The sequence below is a fragment of the Xenopus tropicalis genome, chromosome 3 (assembly GCF_000004195.4).
Source record: "Xenopus tropicalis strain Nigerian chromosome 3, UCB_Xtro_10.0, whole genome shotgun sequence".
NCBI lineage: Eukaryota > Metazoa > Chordata > Amphibia > Anura > Pipidae > Xenopus > Xenopus tropicalis.
In genome coordinates this window covers 7,975,108-7,989,622 of record NC_030679.2, presented here as the reverse complement: position 1 = coordinate 7,989,622, position 14,515 = coordinate 7,975,108, and the positions used below count along the sequence as shown (strand labels likewise).

General features: G+C 46.4%; 1 protein-coding gene across 2 annotated transcripts in view; it reads left to right on the top strand.

The window, feature by feature from the left end:
• Positions 1-12,043: 12,043 nt before the first annotated feature.
• Positions 12,044-14,515, top strand: part of hipk2 (homeodomain interacting protein kinase 2) — a 49,545-nt gene continuing 47,073 nt past the window's right edge. The window contains exon 1 of one of the 2 annotated variants that reach the window (XM_031898083.1): positions 12,044-12,526. The gene's annotated coding sequence lies outside the window, so the exon portion shown is untranslated. 2 annotated transcript variants of the gene reach the window in all.

Sequence of the window (14,515 nt, the reverse complement as noted above, 5' to 3'; positions counted from 1 at the left end):
TGCCAATTCCATGTATAATACCCCAGAACCCACAGCGGGATAAATACAGTGCCAATTCCATGTATAATACCCCAGAACCCACAACAGGATAAATACAGTGCCAATTCCATGTATAATACCCCAGAACACACGGCAGGATAAATACAGTGCCAATTCCATGTATAATACCCCAGAAGAAACAACAGGATAAATACAGTGCCAATTCCATGTATAATACCCCAGAACACACAGCAGATAAATACAGTGCCAATTCCGTGTATAATACCCCAGAACACACAGCAGATAAATACAGTGCCAATTCCGTGTATAATACCCCAGAACCCACAGCAGGATAAATACAGTGCCAATTCCATGTATAATGCCCCAGAACACACAGCAGGATAAATACAGCGCCAATTCCATGTATAAAACCCCAGAACCCACAGCAGGATAAATACAGTGCCAATTCCATGTATAATACCCCAGAACCCACAGCAGGATAAATACAGTGCCAATTCCATGTATAATACCCCAGAACCCACAGCAGGATAAATACAGTGCCAATTCCATGTATAATACCCCAGAACCCACAGCAGGATAAATACAGTGCCAATTCCATGTATAATACCCCAGAACACACAGCAGATAAATATAGTGCCAATTCCGTGTATAATACCCCAGAACCCACAGCAGGATAAATACAATGCCAATTCCATGTATAATACCCCAGAACCCACAGCAGGATAAATACAGTGCCAATTCCATGTATAATACCCCAGAACCCACAGCAGGATTAATACAGTGCCAATTCCATGTATAATACCCCAGAACCCACAGCGGGATAAATACAGTGCCAATTCCGTGTATAATACCCCAGAACCCACAGCGGGATAAATACAGGGCCAGTTCCATGTATAATACCCCAGAACCCACAGCAGGATAAATACAGTGCCAATTCCATGTATAATACCCCAGAACCCACAGCAGGATAAATACAGTGCCAATTCCATGTATAATACCCCAGAACCCACAGCAGGATAAATACAGTGCCAATTCCATGTATAATACCCCAGAACCCACAGCAGGATAAATACAGTGCCAATTCCATGTATAATACCCCAGAACCCACAGCAGGATAAATACAGTGCCAATTCCATGTATATTACCCCAGAACCCACAGCGGGATAAATACAGTGCCAATTCCATGTCTAATACCCCAGAACCCACAGCAGGATAAATACAGTGCCAATTCCATGTATAATACCCCAGAACCCACAGCAGGATAAATACAGTGCCAATTCCATGTATAATACCCCAGAACACACAGCAGGATAAATACAGTGCCAATTCCATGTATAATACCCCAGAACACACAGCAGGATAAATACAGTGCCAATTCCATGTATAATACCCCAGAACCCACAGCAGGATAAATACAGTGCCAATTCCATGTATAATACCCCAGAACCCACAGCAGGATAAATACAATGCCAATTCCATGTATAATACCCCAGAACCCACAGCAGGATAAATACAGTGCCAATTCCATGTATAATACCCCAGAACCCACAGCAGGATAAATACAGTGCCAATTCCATGTATAATACCCCAGAACACACAGCAGGATAGTTTTTAGTTGTAGGAGATTCATAGGTGTTATTTTATATCACTACTGGAGAAAGCCGTGCCTATGAGTGTGTGCCTTGCAATATGAAATTTATAAAGCAAAATAAAGACATAATATTTTTATTCATTTGGGCTACACGTTGGCATTTCTTGGCTGCTTATCTTCCCATGATTGGTTTAATCCATTCCCCGGCCTATAGGTATTGGCACCCAATGTTGCTGCAACTCCAGCACCACATCCCCCCCCTCCCTCCCTCTCTGAGCCGCAGTAAGGGAAGGGTTAAACCCAAGGCCACCGCAGTTGCTGACATTTCAAAGGGACAAGATAAAGTCCTTTGCAGTCTCCATCCCCCCTATCCAATCTGCTATAATGGAAGCCGCAGGATTAAACAGGGGCTCTGGGAGATTCTAGGCTCATTTGTGCAAGTGCAGGGCTTCTGCTGGGAGAGAGGGATTGTCTTTACTGGAACAACAAACCTTTACAGTTATTTATTTCTCTACTTGTGTTTCCATTTATTCAACAATTGAGCATTCCCGGGATTTGCAACAGTTGCAGGGCGAGGCCACGTTAGGGACAAGGCCACGTTAGGGACAAGGCCACGGTGCTGAGCCCCAGTTGCTGGAGAGATGGATACATTGTGCCTTATCTCCCCATCAATTGTGCTTTTAATTAATTTCTGTGTTTTTGGAGAGGACTTAATATCCATCCCATTATAATCAACCCCCTTCCCTCCCTCCCCTGTGCTCTCAGGCATAAATAAGGAGGAGTTTATTACACAGAGGGATGATTTAAAGGGGCATTTTAGGAGGGGGGGTACATTATCCCTTATAATACATGAGTGATACTCAGAGTTCCCTGTATAACTCAGCCTGCAGCCTTGTGCCTTTATATGGGCACAGAACCCCTCAGTGACTGCTAATATCCTTATCATTTACAGTAGGGGGTACATTATCCCTTATAATACATGAGTGATACTCAGAGTTCCCTGTATAACTCAGCCTGCAGCCTTGTGCCTTTATATGGGGGGCACAGAACCCCTCAGTGACTGCTAATATCCTTATCATTTACAGTAGGGGGTACATTATCCCTTATAATACATGAGTGATACTCAGAGTTCCCTGTATAACTCAGCCTGCAGCCTTGTGCCTTTATATGGGCACAGAACCCCTCAGTGACTGCTAATATCCTTATCATTTACAGTAGGGGGTACATTATCCCTTATAATACATGAGTGATACTCAGAGTTCCCTGTATAACTCAGCCTGCAGCCTTCTGCCTTTATATGGGGGGCACAGAACCCCTCAGTGACTGCTAATATCCTTATCATTTACAGTAGGGGGTACATTATCCCTTATAATACATGAGTGATACTCAGAGTTCCCTGTATAACTCAGCCTGCAGCCTTGTGCCTTTATATGGGGGGCACAGAACCCCTCAGTGACTGCTAATATCCTTATCATTTACAGTAGGGGGTACATTATCCCTTATAATACATGAGTGATACGCAGAGTTCCCTGTATAACTCAGCCTGCAGCCTTGTGCCTTTATATGGGGGGCACAGAACCCCTCAGTGACTGCTAATATCCTTATCATTTACAGTAGGGGGTACATTATCCCTTATAATACATGAGTGATACGCAGAGTTCCCTGTATAACTCAGCCTGCAGCCTTGTGCCTTTATATGGGCACAGAACCCCTCAGTGACTGCTAATATCCTTATCATTTACAGTAGGGGGTACAGTATTACCTATAAAATACATGTTTGTAAGGCACATAAAGAGGTTTATATTTAGCGCACAGGGGCAGTGCCCAGCCTGCCTGTATAACAATGGCAGTATTATGTGTATCTGAGAGGATGTTTCAGTAGGAGCCACTGTGAGGTTTCATATTGGGAAGATTGCAGGGTCAGCTCCTTCAGACACATTCCAGGGATTCCTATCAGTGGATGGGCCCAAAGCTTGAGATTCGCTGCGCCAGATAGAAAAATCAATAGGAGTGAGTGGAAAAAAGGTGACAGAAAACAAAGCGCAGAGCAAAGGAAAAAAAATCCAGGTTTCTAAAAAAAAAAAATATCTCCCTGCTCTGTACGATCCCCAGGCCTATAAGTGCCCAAGGGAATCCATGGATTGTTAGTGAAAATGTGAATTGCAGGCAGGATTCTCTCATTGTGATCCGGAAACTCCAAAGAAATAAAAGAATGCTAAACTGAATATTGGATAGAAGATCTGCCAATACATACAGTACCAGCCAATACATACAGTACCAGCCAATACATACAGTACCAGCCAATACATACAGTACCAGCCAATACATACAGTACCAGCCTATACATACAGTACCAGCCAATACATACAGTACCAGCCAATACATACAGTACCAGCCTATACATACAGTACCAGCCTATACATACAGTACCAGCCAATACATACAGGATCTGCCGATACATATAGTACCAGCCAATACATACAGTACCAGCCTATACATACAGTACCAGCCAATACATACAGTACCAGCCTATACATACAGTACCAGCCAATACATACAGTACCAGCCAATACATACAGTACCAGCCAATACATACAGTACCAGCCTATACATACAGTACCAGCCTATACATACAGTACCAGCCAATACATACAGGATCTGCCGATACATATAGTACCAGCCAATACATACAGGATCTGCCTATACATACAGGATCTGCCTATACATACAGTACCAGCCAATACATACAGGATCTGCCTATACATACAGGATCTGCCTATACATACAGGATCTGCCAATACATACAGTACCAGCCAATACATACAGGATCTGCCTATACATACAGTACCAGCCAATACCTACAGGATCTCCCTATACATACAGTACCAGCCAATACATACAGGATCTGCCTATACATACAGTACCAGCCAATACATACAGGATCTGCCTATACATACAGTACCAGCCAATACATACAGGATCTACCAATACATACAGGATCTGCCTATACATACAGTACCAGCCAATACATACAGGATCTGCCTATACATACAGGATCTACCTATACATACAGGATCTGCTTATACATACAGGATCTGCCTATACATACAGGATCTGCCTATACATACAGGATCTGCCTATACATACAGGATCTGCCTATACATACAGGATCTGCCTATGCATACAGGATCTGCCTATACATACAGTACCAGCCAATACATACAGGATCTGCCTATACATACAGTACCAGCCAATACATACAGGATCTACCAATACATACAGTACCAGCCAATACATACAGGATCTACCTATACATACAGGATCTGCCTATGCATACAGGATCTGCCTATACATACAGTACCAGCCAATACATACAGGATCTGCCTATACATACAGTACCAGCCAATACATACAGGATCTACCTATACATACAGTACCAGCCAATACATACAGGATCTACCTATACATACAGGATCTGCCTATACATACAGGATCTGCCTATACATACATGATCATCCTATACACAGAGGATCTGCCTATACATACAGAATCTACTGATACATACAGGATCTGCCTTAGGCCCGTGTCACACAGGGAGATTAGTTATTGCCACATATAACCTGTTAAATATAGGTTTCATTTCATTGTTTTCTGTCGAGTGCTTTGTCCCCAAAGGAACCAAATAAACCTGTTCCTGGGCAGCTACAGGCAGTGCCTGTGTGACATTGTGGTACCAACCGTAGCCAGTCAGTAGCACTTCTCAGGGAAGTTATTGATAGCTCAATAAGTAAGTGGCCATTTGCTACCGATTAACTAACCCCTCACTAACTGGTCCTTTAGGGTACCAAGAAATCTCTTGTCCAGACTTCATTGACCCATTTAGTCTGCCCACTTACATGCAATGCTAGTACAGGTATGGTATCCCTTATTCGGAAACCCGCTATCCAGAAAGTTCTGAATTATGGAAAGGCCATGTCCCATAGACTCCATTATAAGCAAATAATTCTAATTTTTTTTAAATGATTTCCTTTTTCTCTGTAATATTAAAACAGTACCTGTACTTGATCCCAACTAAGATATAATTACCCCTTATTGGGGCAGAACAGCCCTATTGGGTTTATTTAATGGTTAAATGATTCCCTTTTCTCTGTAATAATAAAACAGTACCTGTACTTGATCCCAACTAAGATATAATTACCCCTTATTGGGGCAGAACAGCCCTATTGGGTTTATTTAATGGTTAAATGATTCCCTTTTCTCTGTAATAATAAAACAGTACCTGTACTTGATCCCAACTAAGATATAATTACCCCTTATTGGGGCAGAACAGCCCTATTGGGTTTATTTAATGGTTAAATGATTCCCTTTTCTCTGTAATAATAAAATAGTACCTGTACTTGATCCCAACTAAGATATAATTACCCCTTATTGGGGCAGAACAGCCCTATTGGGTTTATTTAATGGTTAAATGATTCCCTTTTCTCTGTAATAATAAAATAGTACCTGTATAGCGTAAAGATCCTTTATCCAGAAAGCCCCAGGTCCGAAGCATTCTAGACAAAGGGTCCCATACCTGTATCCTGGTCAAAAAGTCTATCAAAAAGGGTTGCTCTAGAAAAATGTATTAGAAATTGTGCCTGGGAAAAAATTCTCGTCATTTACATTCCGTCAATTTTCACGGTAAATAATTCTTTTTTGCTAGGTCTACAGAACTGAAACGGTGTTCAAAAAAAGTCTATGAACAAGAGTCGAACTCGGAACTGTTCTGTAAATATGAATGAAAATGAAGAATTTCATGGATAAGATATTTCCTTGGACTAAAATTGTTGAAGGAGCCAGCACTACACATTAGAACTGCTTTCAGCTAACCTATTGTTTCTCCTACTCCCATGTAACTGGAGGAGTCCCAAGCCGGACTTGGATTTCTTACTATTGAGTGCTATTCTGATACCTACTGGGAGCTGCTATCTTGCTCCCTTCCCATTGTTCTGCTGATCGGCTGAACAGCCCTATTGGGTTTATTCAATATTTAATTGTTTTTTAGTAGACCTAAGTTATGGAGATCCAAATTACGGAAAGATCCCTTATCCGGAAAACCCCAGGTCCCGAGCATTCTGGATAACAGCTCCCATACCTGTACTATGCTTCTTTTCTTTACATCACGGCACCGCAGGGGTGTCAAATTGGTGCTCCATGTAACCCCGTCCAATCACAGCTTAGTGTGCTCCTCCAATTACAGGGCTCTAAACAAAAAGGTTGCCTATGACCTACGGGGCAGTTGCAACTACTGGTTATTATAGGGTACCCCCGGGTCGCCATTAGTAATCATGGGGGCCATACTAATCACACATACAATAGGATTACACTTAATACACCTTATAGTGTTTCTGCCCCAGACTCACCTGTACAGGTAAGGGGAAGTTAGACTGGAGAATGGAACAAAAAGAAGAGAAGGGAAGGGAAGTTATGGTGAATAGGATAGAGAAGAAGAAACTAGAGAGGGGGTTGGGGGAATCAGCAATAAATGCACCCAGCAATCCTATAACATGGATGGGGTGAGGTCCAGAAATACAGTTTCTGGGGCTTAGATATAAAACACTATGGGCCGGTCCGAACACCCACTGCACCCTTGTTTTCTCCCTATCATTTCCCTAAAATGTGTCCCATAATGTTTCCAATATGGACCAAGAGAGGCTGCACAATGCAGTGGGGGGGGGACAAGTACTGGTCTGGTTTTTAACCATCAAACTCCTTTGTACAAATCCCGCCATAGGCATCTATTCACTTGTAGATCCCAGCATTCTCAGCCAGCCAGGCCAGCAAGTCTGACACTCTGTTCCTGATTATCCATTCTGCATTCCTGGGTCAGCAGCTGAGGGGAACCACCTATGGAAAGTGGGACTAATGGATGGGGGGCACCTATTATTATTATTTATACCATACTATTTTCAGCTTTACGGCAGTGTTTTGTCAGGGTAGGAATGGGCCGGCGGGACACCTGGAAAAAGCCTGGTGGGCTCTGCTAACTCAGCCCCGATCCCCACCATTGGTGTTCCCCTCTGCATATCCCTCCCCTGATCGCCCCTAGGTAAGTATGAGGGTGGTGCAGATGGTGGGGGCCTCTGGGGTGGCATCCCTGTAGGGCCCTGTACACCCCAGTCCGACCTTGCATACAGTACATGGGTGTATAACATGGAAACATACATCAAGTGTACAAATATACCAATGATAGAGGACCCTGTTATAAAGAGCTAACAATCTAATACAACATTAGCTGCAATGCCTCCCCCCCCCCAAAAAAAAAACACTCCCATATTCCTGCTGTATCCTGTTAAAATAATAACTGCCAAGGTTCTGGCACTGCCCGGGCTCAGCATAACTCTGTATTAATGATTAAACCCAAATCCAAGAATCTGAAGTCACAAGGACTCTGCAGGTATTTGGCAACACAGGGAAGTACATTTGCTTTTTTTTCCCACCAATGTCTGACCCGAGGTGCCTATTCTGCCTTCCCTTAGTTGCCATATAGATCTATGGCTCATGTCACATGGAATGGAACAATGCTGGGGTAGAAGCAGTGCATCAGGCTCCCTGCAAACTGATTGGCCGCACTGCAGTCTCAAATGGGGCACTAGGAGGCAGAATGAGCTATTTCACCCCTGGCAGAGACATTACATTACATTAACATTTATTTATAAAGCGCCAACATATTCCGCAGCGCTGTACAATAAGTGGGTTACATACATTGGACATACAGAGTAACATATAAAGCAATCAGTAACCGATACAAGAGGTGAAGAGGGCCCTGCCCAAAAGAGCTTACAATCTACAAGACACCATCCTGGTTGGCATTAGCTTATGGTGCAAATATTAAAGCCCTGATGGGAACCAGGGTCGGACTGGGGGGTGCCCAGGGGCCCTGCTGGTGCCCCCGCAGGCCGCGTACCCTAACTCCACCCCCCCGCAGGGGCCCCCCACCAATGTCCTCCCCTGAGCTCACGTAAATTTAACGCGTCAGGGGAGGAATGGTCAGGCAGAGGGAGCGCCGGCAAGGGTTGGGTCTGGGCCGCCCAGTCTGACCCTGATGGGAACTGTCCTTTATTGGGGTCCCCTATGACAGGGGCCTTCCTAAAGATCCTATGGTATTTTCTAACTAATAGTCAACAAAGTCTATATTCCCCCTACCCAACACTGGGGGGCGCTAGTTGGGTTTTGCATATAAACCCAGTGCCTTATTGTAAGGAGCTGGGACAGGTCAGCGCCCCACACTGGGCACCACAAGAACTGAACTTTCTCCATAGTCAAGAGGTGATTATAAGATCCCCAATCCTTACTCACCTACATCGGCCCCTGGGGACCCTACCAATGAAAATGCCTTGAAGGGTCAGGGCCCTCTCACCCCCACAGGCAAATGCTCTGCTCCAGTCCTAAAGCCCTCCAACTGGGACCTACTGGGCTAAATGCTATCAAAAATGTCTGTAGCACCCCCAAACTAGGAAATAGAAATGGTAAAAGGGGTATATTTCTGGTGAGAGAATATTCCATGGCAGCGGTGGTGGTGGTGGGGGGGGGGGGGTGTAGGAATATCAGGAAGAGGCAGCAGTAATTACAGGTGTAGTGTTACACAGAACTCAAGCCAAATTAATCTCCTTGCTGTCAGCCTCACCAACAGGCCTGACTGCCACATTAACCCTTGCTGCATTGCAGGGCGGCGTCTAAAAGGTTAAAAGGCCAGGACTGTTTTAAGCTGTTATGTTCCTATTGGCTAAAACCTACCCAAACTGGTCTCTAGGTTCACACCCCATGGCGGTGGTAACAATTCGGGGGTATGGGAGGGAGCCAAGGGAGACAAAAAACTGGTTGCCTTAGTTACTGGTGAGAATTTGGGGGCAAATGACAATAAGGGATATCCATAATGAAGGACACCATACTACTGGGTGCTGCTGTCAATGGGTTAAACTGGTGTAATATGTGGTGCACTTGCCCTTTATTTAATCAGTGTTTTGTTACAGATTGAATTTTTAATACAATGGGGATCAACAGTGCCCCCCCCCCAGTGATGCCAGTACAAGGGGGAGCAGGCAATGCCTCCGTGTGCTTTATTATTCAATTATCAATTAATCGGGGCCCTAAGGGCATAGGTTTTCTAATTAACTTTCTGGGACATCTATGGGCCCCATCCCAACTCCATAGGGATCTATAAGGTGCCAGTAACACTCTATACCAGAACCCTGATTCTCTTTAGTGTTATGTAGTAACCCCCACATATCATTCTATTTTCTTTTTATAAAATATGAAAAATATTTATATTATTAAACAATAAATATGAAAGCCAATTATGTATAAATATAACTGGTATTATGACACAGTCAAACAACAGTTTCACTATAAAGCAGTAGTTAATGGGGGGGCAGGGTAAAATATACTGAATAAATCAGGGGTGTACAACCTGTGGCTGTTAATGAGCAGCCCCCCCAGTATGCCTTGTAGCCTGTGGGTGGGATGTTGAGGGTTAAAGAGCAGCCCTTATAGGATATACACAATATAACAGTATCATTTTCCCTTTGTTCTGTGTTTTTCCTTTCCATGAAGCCCAGGACTAATAGTCTTGTAGAGTGTAAGCTCTTTTGGGCAGGGCTCTCTTCACCTCTTTTATCGGTTATTGATTGCTTTATATGTTACTCCTTGTAGAGTGTAAGCTCTTTTGGGCAGGGCTCTCTTCACCTCTTGTATCGGTTATTGATTGCTTTATATGTAAAGGTGGCCATACACAGGCCGATTGTAGCTGCCGACAGGGCCAGAACTAGGGGTAGGCAGAAGAGGCAGCTGCCTAGGGCGCAATGATTGGGGGGCACAACGATTGGGGGGCGCAACGATTGGGAGGTGCAACGATTGGGGGCGCAACGATTGGGGGGCGCAAGGCGGGAGCCTCTTCTGCCTACCCCTAGTCCGTGCTCCTTTGTCATTGCCCCCGCCACTTGTAAATACGTGGTGGGGGCAATGACCCATGGCACCCCCCTGGGTTGCCTAGGGCAACTGGTCGGCCACGCCCGCCCCTGGCTGCCAATATGGGTCCCTTAGACCGATTCGGCAGTTAATCGGCCCGTGTAGGGGCACTACCTACGGGCCTGCCTGACCGATATCTGGCCTGAAATCGGGCAGATATCAATCGTGCAGTTTCAAAAATTTAGTCGGATCGGGGACTGCAGCGACTCATTGATGCGCTCCCCGATCCGACTTCGCCTATTACTGGCACTCTAATTCGATTGTTTGCCCCCAGGTCCAAACGACCGAATTAGCCTGGATTCGCCCGATATCACCCACCTGTAGGTGGGGATATCTGAAGAAGATCCGCTTGCTTGCTAACATCGCCAAGCTTAAAGGTCCCCATACACGGGCCGATTGTAGCTGCCGATATGGGTCCCTAAAGGTGGCCATACACGAGCAGATCCGCTCGCTTGGCGATGTCGCCAAGCGAGCGGATCTTCCCCCGATATCCCCACCTACGGGTGGGCGATATCGGGGAGCATTTAGGTAAAAAAAAAAATAATCCAATCGTTTGGCCCTGGGGCCAAACGATCGGATTATGTGGGCGGCAATGGGGCAGTCGGATCAGGGACCGCATCAACGAGCTGATGCGGTCCCCGATCCGACCGGATTTTCTAACCTGGCCGATCGAGATCTGGCCAATTTCAGGCCAGATATCGGTCGGCCAGGCCGCTCTGCCCTGCCCATACACGGGCCGATTAGCTGCCGAATCGGTCCAAGGGACCCATATCGGCAGCTATAGTCGGCCCGTGTATGGCCACCTTTAGACCGACTCGGCAGCTTATCTGCCTGTGTAGGGGCACTAACGACTGGCCTGCCCGACCGATATCTGGCCTGAAATCAGACATATATCGATCCGGCAGCTTAAATAATTTAGTCGGATGTGGTCCCCGATTCGACTTTTTCTATACCCGTCGTTCTGTTTCGATTAGAACCGAATTAGCCTAGATTCGCCCGATTTTGCCCACCTGTAGTACACTTATTGTACAGCGCTGCGGAATAGGTTGGCGCTTTATAAATAAACGTTAATAATAATAATGCAGTCTTGGGCCTACCCCCCAGCCCCAAGAGCTTGCACTTCATAAAACCTACCCAGGGAGCTGGATAATGACTGGGGAGATGACCTCTTTCAATACCCACCCCCAATACAAACACAGCAAGGCTGCCTCCCCCCCCCCCTCTCCCATTGCACCAAGCTCCTTTGTGACTCCATGAAGGGTTAATAGGATCCCCCCCTCCCCCCCTTTTACTCCTGATTGAAATGTGTTGGTTAAACAGAAATCCCACACAGCCTCTCCAGCAGAGGAGAAGAGGAGAAGGGGAGGGGGGAGACACTTTGAGAAAGTACAGCCTCTCCCCGCCCCCCCCCCCCTCCCCATTGGAATCCATGCGATCGGCGCTCGATTGCTCCGCGAAGGCAGGAGAAAGAGACACACAGAGAAGGGATCGCACCCCCCCCCCCCTCTGCCTTTTTCTCTTTCCTAAATGCAACTTTCCGTGCAGCTCGCTGGGAGGCTGGGTGCGGGGGCTCCCTGCATGGGGGTGCGGACTGAGGGGAACACAGGGGGCTGGAAGGCTGCCCGGGGGGGCTTCTAATAGCTGCCAGCAGGGGGGCTGCGTTGATTAGAAACAATATCTGCATTTACCCCCCCCCCCCCCCGCTCACCTTCCAGGGCAGGCCACTGGCGTTCCCGGTGCTTATTGGGGTGCAGCGGGTAAGATGGGGGAGCAGCCGGACCTGCAGCGGCTCTGACTGACTGATCAATGCGGGAGGCGGACGGGAGCCGGCAGGGTCACAAGCTTGTCCCCCTATTCTCTGTGGGGGGAGCCCCAAAGCGCGTCCAGAGAGGCCCCCGGTATGGCAGCGGTGGAGAGACCCAGACTGCGGTAAGGAACAGCTGAGGGTGATTTTCTAATTCCAACCCCCCCCCCTTCCCAACATTGGGAGCCCCCCGTGTTTATCATTTCCACACCCTGCCCCCCCATCTGCAAATGGACCCTTCCATACTTACCCCTGCCCTGCATTGTGTCTGCCCCTAGAACCCCCTCTGTACCCTTGCCCCCCTATTGCCCATATGGAATATCCTGCACCCCCTCTTCCCCTAGAACCCACTCTGTATCCTTGCCCCCCTATTGCCCATATGGAATATCCTGCACCCCCTCTTCCCCTAGAACCCACTCTGTATCCTTGCCCCCCCTATTGCCCATATGGAATATACTGCACCCCCTCTTCCCCTAGAACCCACTCTGTATCCTTGCCCCCCTATTGCCCATATGGAATATACTGCACCCCCTCTTCCCCTAGAACCCACTCTGTATCCTTGCCCCCCCTATTGCCCATATGGAATATCCTGCACCCCCTCTTCTAGAACCCACTCTGTATCCTTGCCCCCCTATTGCCCATATGGAATATCCTGCACCCCCTCTTCCCCTAGAACCCCCTCTGTATCCTTGCCCCCCTATTGCCCATATGGAATATCCTGCACCCCCTCTTCTAGAACCCACTCTGTATCCTTGCCCCCCCTATTGCCCATATGGAATATCCTGCACCCCCTCTTCTAGAACCCACTCTGTATCCTTGCCCCCCTATTGCCCATATGGAATATCCTGCACCCCCTCTTCCCCTAGAACCCACTCTGTATCCTTGCTCCCCTATTGCCCATTTGAAATATCCAGCACCCCCTCTTCCTCTAAAACCCACTCTGTATCCTTGCTCCCCTATTGCCCTATGGAATATCCTGCACCCCCTCTTCTTCTAGAACGCACTCTATATCATTGCCCAGACGGAATATGCTGCACCCCCTCTTCTCCTAGAGCCCACTCTATATCATTGCCCATTTGGAATATCCAGCACCCCCTCTTCCTCTAGAACCCACTCTGTGTCATTGCCACCCTATTTCCAATATGGAATATCCTGCACCCCCTCATCTCCTAGAACCAACTCTGTATCCTTGCTCCCCTATTGCCCATATGGAATATCCTGCTCCCCCTCTTCTAGAACCCACTCTATATCATTGCCCCCCTATTTCCAATATGGAATATCCTGCACCCCCTCTTCTCTACCTCACCTCAACACCAAATTCTCACCTCTATTATATATATATTGTTATTATACGGGATATGTTGTATATATTCCTCTGTCTCTACTTATACACCCACAGGGGCTGCCTGTAAATAATGGGTGTGATAGGGCGAGGGGTTAAAAATCTAAACTGAACTTGAGTTTTTTTTCTCCTTGGTTCTGTAGGAAGGATGGGGGGGGGGGGGGCTGCCATTGTTTTATTATCTTAGTTTGGCCTTGAAAAAACTAGTGTGTGTGTATATAGGTAAATATATATATATATATATATATATGTATGTGTGTGTGTGTGTGTGTATATATATATATCTCTATCCCCAGCGCCTCCCTCTGTGGCTCTGCAAGGGTGTAGAATGAATTCTCATTAACTCCTTGACTCCCAGCAAGGCACAATACAGAGGAATCGCTTGCCCTTGCCTTGTTACATATTCACATAGAAACTGCCCAGGATCTATTTCGAGAGACTGTTACTCGGGATAAAGTTCTTATATAACAGGGAAGGGTTATTTATTAACTGCTTTTTATGGAAGTGCCATAAAGCGATCCCTCCCCGTGTGACAGGCCACTGGGCACAATGTCGGGGCTGTTTTAGAACATACCCTTCTTTAGTACATTACAGCGCTTAAGCAAAAAATAAAACCCCATATCCCCGTTTAACATGTTCAACGCCGTACGGGTTTCTGCTGCAGTGGCTGCACAATTCTGCGGCTTTGCGGTCTGCGTCAGTCCGACTGCAGCGAGAAGCAGAGACAAAAGATTATATTATTATATAAAAAAGCCTGCACCAGCGGATCCCA